Source organism: Miscanthus floridulus, chromosome 8, assembly GCF_019320115.1.
Source record: "Miscanthus floridulus cultivar M001 chromosome 8, ASM1932011v1, whole genome shotgun sequence".
Lineage (NCBI taxonomy): Eukaryota > Viridiplantae > Streptophyta > Magnoliopsida > Poales > Poaceae > Miscanthus > Miscanthus floridulus.
In genome coordinates this window covers 18,584,310-18,590,985 of record NC_089587.1, presented here as the reverse complement: position 1 = coordinate 18,590,985, position 6,676 = coordinate 18,584,310, and positions in this window count along the sequence as shown.

Below are 6,676 nucleotides of genomic sequence, written 5' to 3'. Positions count from 1 at the left end.
AATAGATACTCAACTAGGCCCTTAGTATCCAGAAATCATAGGCTTTCCCAAAAACCCATGTTGACTGTGTGTTCTCTGAACGCACTAGGTGGTTAGCCTTTGGTAAACGGATTCGCAAGTACTTACTTGGTACTTATGTGCTCAATTCTTTCAAAATGATTTTGGATTTTCTCCTTTACAACATATACCTTAGTGTCAATGTGTTTGGCAACACACTTGAGTTGTTGTCTTAGCAGTTAACTTACTTTAAATGGTTATTGCTGTTGTCTACCATTGTTAAATCCGGGTACATATTCCCTTAACCTCTTTTGCCTGTTTCTTAAGCCTCATGGAAAGCTATACTATGGTATGCATCATTGATGACACCACAACTATTTCTTTGGTGCTTTTCCACAATAATACTCCAACTGTGAGTGTTAGCAACTGCTGTGGATTTCACTACGCATCTCGCCAAGACTTAACTTTTGTACCCTCAAGTATTTAAGAGTTCTTATTCTTTCTTACTCAGCATGAGGCCTATAATACTTTGTAAAAATGCAAGACATTCTTAACTCAATTCCAGTGATCTATATCTAAATTGGACTTCTGTCAAAATATCCCAGATACATAAACTACATAAGGGTAAGTTCTTACTTGTACTTGTACACATATCAAGCTTCCAACAGCTGAAGCATATGGAACCATATTCTTTTGATCGATCTCATATCAGTTCCTAGAATACTTAAAGTTCACAAATCTATTACCCTTGACTATAGGAGCAGGCGTAGGTTTACTCGCATGCATACTTTACTTCTTTAGAATCTTTTCTAAGTATGTCTTTGCGATAGTCCTAATACCCCATTTTCTTCTATCTCGGTGAATTTCGATTCCTTGACCCAATGACGCTTCACCAAGATCATTCACATTGAAACTTGAGGATAAAACTTCTTCTTCTCCCATCACAGATTAACATCACTACTAGTGAGTAGAATGTCACATATTCATAGGATGTGAAAAATGAATTTTCCATTCTTGAACTTCGTATAAATGCTATTGTCCTTCTTATTTTCTTTAAACCCAAACTTTTTTATCATTATTTTATTAACTTCAAATGCTACTGTCTAGAGACTTACTTTTGACCCATAAATGGATTTCTATAGGCGGCATCCCATATGTTCTTTTCTTCCATGACAAAACCTTTTGGGTTACGCCGTGTAAACATTTTCGTACAAATCCCTGTTGAGGAATGTCGTCTTTACATCCATCTGATGTATTTCTAAATTGTAATGTGCCATGAACACCATTATGATTCTAAAGAATCCTTGCATGAGACTGGAGAGAAAACTCTCATCGTAATCTTTTTATTCTCTTTGCGTAAAGCATATTGCTACAGGTTGTGCTTTATATCTTTCTATATTCCCTTTGGAGTCATATTTTGTCTTGTAGACCTATTAACGGCCTACTATTTTGGCTCTATTAAGAATTACTTCTAAGTCCCAAACATTGTTGGTATTCATCGAATTCATTTCAACTTTATATCTTTCTATATTCCATTTGGAGTCATATTTGTCTTGTAGACCCATTAACAGCCTATTGTTTTGGCTCCATTAGGAATTACTTCTAAGTCCCAAAAAATCATTGATATTCATCTAATTCATTTCAACTTCCATAGCTTCTTACCATTTAAATGAGTAAACGCTTCTCATGGCTTCTTTAAATGAGGTGGAATCACCCTTCATTTGAATTTCTTTACTAACATAGATTTTATAGTCATTGAAAAAACTACTTTACTAATTCTTTGAGACCTTTTAGGGCCTCATCTACTGGTACTTTCATATGAGGCTATTGTTGCCCTTCATTGTCAAGAGGCAATTGATTCTATAGGCTCCTGTATTACAAGATTCTTGTTTATATTATTCATCTTCTTCGAAAAGCCAACAACAGGTGTTATATAAATCATACAACATCAACAGGTATTGAGAGATTCGTTGTTTTTGAATCACTGAAGTGGGCATGCAGTCCCGCTTCTCTTCAAGTCTTAGGTCTCTATATATCGTGCTCCCCCAGATCTTCCCATCTTTTCTAAAATGGTATATCTTCAAATATTTTATTTTGGTTTTAATCTGTTAAAAACTTCATATGACGCTTTAAGCATCGCCTTTATATCTTTGAGGCTGACTATGCTATCTTCCTATCGGAACTTTAAAAGTTTAGGAATTTTGCTATTTCTTTGCTTAGGGGTATCATTTTTATGACCGTTGTACTCCTCCGACGGTCGCATACATCTTAATTAATCTTTATCTCACTCTTAATAAAGAGTATCTTTCTTAATTAATCTTTAACTCACTCTTAATGAAGAGTATTTTTCTTAATTGATCTTAATATTCTCCCCCTCGAAATATGGTATGAACTTTACTACCATAATTTCGAGAACCATTAAAAAAACCTATGAACAAGGAGACACATATAACTTACTTCATTCACATAATTATGGCATGCGAACATAGTTATTTCTTTATTCATATAGGAGTATACTTTTCTTATTTTACTTCGAGAACTCAACAAGATCTTTCATTAGCAATGCTTTTGCAAGTCACACTTGCATCTTTTCTTATCCTTTGGTTAGTATTGACCATGACGATGTATTTCTATTGTGCCAATGTCAATTCTAGGATAGCATAAGAGCTACTCAAACTTCTCTCATTATGCGGGATACAAAAACATGTGAATCATCACAAAACTTCTCCCACCATGCAAAATTGACTAGCATAAGTATTATGCCAAAACTTCTCCCCATGCAGGATAGATCTATACTAAACTTAGTCATGACGACTAAAACATTCACTTATACTTTATTTTCTAATTAAATCTTTCTGTTGATTCCAATTTAATCAAAAAAATAGTAAACTAACAAAAACTATCCTGAACTGGCTTGACTCAAGCCTTTTCATTCACATACCCCAGCATTGCAGCCCATTGACATGCAACCGAGTGATCTCATCGAATTAAAACATACAAGGTGCTTCTGCATCAATTCTACATCACCGTTGGACAGAAAATAGAATTAATGCATAAAACTCATAAATTAACTTGCAATCCATATAACTATTCTTCAAAATTAAATTCTCTTGTTGGTTCAAATTTAATTTGAAGATAATCAACATCATTGCAGTGGAAACTTGATAATGAAATATATTCTTTTAGTTCAGGAGCATTTCTTGGTCCTTATCTACTCTCTGAAAAATTAACCACGTTAGTGTAAAATTTATCAGAGATTTAAACTTCAAACTTAAATTCATTATAATATTATCATCATCAACGTTGGTCAGAAAATGATAATACCATAATCTTACTTAAACAAAAAAAAGGACTACTCCTCTAATTTAAATTTTCCCATTGGTTCCAATTTAATTAGAGGATAAACTTAATCATAATTTACTAAATACAACTGCTCTTCAAATTAAATTCTCCCGTTTGTTCGAATTTAATTAGAAGACAATAAACATTAAACTTTGCAGCGGAAACTTAAACATGATAAGTGAATTTTACCCACAGGAAAACTCCCCTTTGCTATTTTCTTTGAACCATTAATCTATTTCCAGGAAATAAACAAAATTCTCTAGAAAAAAGAAAAAAAGAAAAAGCTCAAACTGATCCTATTCATATGTCCCGGCTGCAAATCGTCCCACAGCCGATCGTGCGCGCCGCCCTCCCCCGCGCCTAGGCCGCAACCTGGGCCTAGGCTAGGAATTTGGCCCACAGCGCGCGCCCCGTACCGCTCCGCCTAGGCCAGCTTTTGGCCCAACGAGCGCTGGCCGTTGATCTCGAATCTGACGGCGGGGCGTGGATCTCGAGCAAACAAAACCACTCGGCATGGGCTCCACTCATAACCCTAGTTCATTTGCTCTCTTTCCTTTCTCTCTCGCGCGCCGCGTCCTCTCTCTCGCACTGCATAGGCGTCAGTGGTGGCGACCATGGTGGCCATCAGCGTCGGTGAGGAAGGCAACCACCGAAGCAAGTCCGGTTCCCCTTCGTCCTCTTCCTTTCTCTTCCCTTTCCCCTTCTCTTCCTTAGCGCCGTAGTCAAAAATGACCATGACGCGATGGTGGCCCATGGCGGCCGGAGAAAAGGAAGGTGGCGGCGTGGCGCGGGGCCCCTCGCCAGCGCGCACACTCGCCCTAGGCTGAGTGTGCCGTCGTCGAGCGACCTAACGGTTGTGCCTTGACCCCGAAGCCCGATGCGTAGGCCGTGCGGTGGCGTGACCTCCCGGTCGGTGGCTCGGATCTTCTTCGCTCGTGCTGGTGGATACGACGGCACGGTCTGCTTCCCGTGCTACGGCGGTGGTGTCTGTGGCGAAAGAGCCCTGGTAGGTTCCCTCACCGCTCTGTCCTTCTTCTGTTAGGGTTAGGTCTTAGGGTTCGGGTTTGGCCGGACCCACTGTTCATCTTCCCTGCCTACACTACGCGGGTTAGGGTTTTAGTTCATCTCGAAACCGAGACCCCTTTCCACTTTCATTTCTTCACCCGATTAGGGTTAGGGTTTGTGTCTAGGTTGATCCAAATTAGGCCAAATCGAGCCCTCTTTCTTTTGTTGTTTTATCTGAATTGGATCTCTCACCTCCTTCTAATTGTTGCTACCTCAAACTAGATCTATAAACTAGCAACCTTGGCTCTGGTACCATTGTAGGAATCGAAAACTCTTCTAGGTGTAGATCAGTGAGTAGTTCTTAGATTAATGCATAAATCGGGAGAGGGAGACTTGGTGATGTACTTCATCATACGTAGCCACGGCCATGGCGCCACAATGACATGGCCACTGGAGTCGTAGTAGCAGTGTAGTGACGGTGCGCGATGATGAGGCGAAGTGCAGCTGCCCGGTGGTGGCACTGTAGAGGCGACGGTGAAGTCGGTGGCGACTTCCCGTCGCTTGCAACGCCCTCTCTTTAGATCGTGTTGGAGTTGGGATAGAGGTGGGGCGTCTGGCGGCTCAGGGGAACCTCGTACCGTGTGCCCCGGCCCCAGCCTCCCTTTTATGGTGTTGTGCGACGGGGGGCCACCAACTAGGGAGCGGTTGGGCGCCCCTGATCAGGGCGCGGATTCAAGGGCCCAATTAGTCGTTGGACCAATTGGTGGAGATCAAACTAACTGTATCATCACCCGGCCTTGCGCCTATCGCCCCCCACAGCCTTCTCAGGTTTGTGTCATCAAAGCTTCATACACAGATTCATTTTAAGAGAAAAGGCTCAATCAGCATCACAGGTAGGTCATATATATACAAACTTTTTTATGTCCAATTGCAACAACTAAATTTTAGCTTTTGAAACCTGGTAGATAATTATTGACATGCAGTGACTCATATATAAGGTGATATCGACTCGTAAAGATTGAAAATTCATCTCGACTTCATCATTGGCTCATATTCAAATCTAAGCATAATGAACTTCAAGGACCTTTCTTGTCTATTTTAGTTTTCAGGGGAAAATAAAATTGATAATAGGATAGCTTTGAATAATAAAGCTCACCATCCCTTGAAGAAGATATATGGGGCATAAAATTTTGCCGCAGACATCCAAGTAATTCAAGCTTCGGTTGAGTTTACTGTGGTACTCTGTGAGGTGCCTGCAAAGTAGTAGACAATTCGCTACATAAAGCACCTATTCATGATAATATATTTTCACATGATCATCACATCATCTTGATGAAGAATATTTTACTATTGAAAATTTTTAACCCTACATATGGAACGAATAAAGAAAAATGTGTACCTGCATTCGTGTTTTATAAGCTAGAACCGTATATGTATAGAATTACACATATCTACTAAACAATAGATGCCTTTTATGTTGAATAATGGTCTCTTGTCATCCCTCACACGTGGATTGATCAAACAGTAGGCATATGTTGATTCCTCTATAAACATGACAGAGTTTTGGAGTGCTGAAGTCACATGGTAAACTACTTGAGTTCCCACATCATTGTTGTGAGTTGCCATTGACTGTGTAATTCTAAAAAAAGCATACATTTTCATAGAATTAAGTTTGCATACTATTCCAATAATATGGATGTTTTATTAATTATCCTATTCAACAATATGACCGAATCATTGGACTGCCAATGAAACATGGAAGCCTTTTGCTCATAGCTGGCAACAATTATTTCGACGTCGTGGGCACCCCGAGCGAGCACGTGGCAGGCCTGATTTTGCTATATCCACCGAGGAAACCGGACTAAAAAGGATTTTCCTAGGGAATAAAATTGTGTGGATCATGGATCCAAATCTCTCACATGGACCCCTATCCTTGATAGATGACAGGTGACATCCTAAAACGCTCATGTGGTCAACAAATCTATCAATTACATGCTTAAATTTGGTTCCACAAAGTATTACCTTATTTAGATCAGTAGATTAGCCGTGTGATTAATTTCAGATACATATCGTCAATTCAAGAATAGGGAGAGAATTGGACGCGGATGCATGCAATTTAATTCCTTTCCTAGACCCCAATTCATAAGCACCACGAACTCGTTCCAAACCAAACCAAAACAGGGCCGGGCCTGTTATAGTTAGTAGAAGGGCCCAGCAGCCCGCGAAACACACAACTCTCTAGAGCCTGTAAAACAGCTTCCGGCCCATGAGTCCTCCGCATCGCTCACCCAGCCACACCCACGACTCGGCCTCGTGCCCACGAACCCGAACC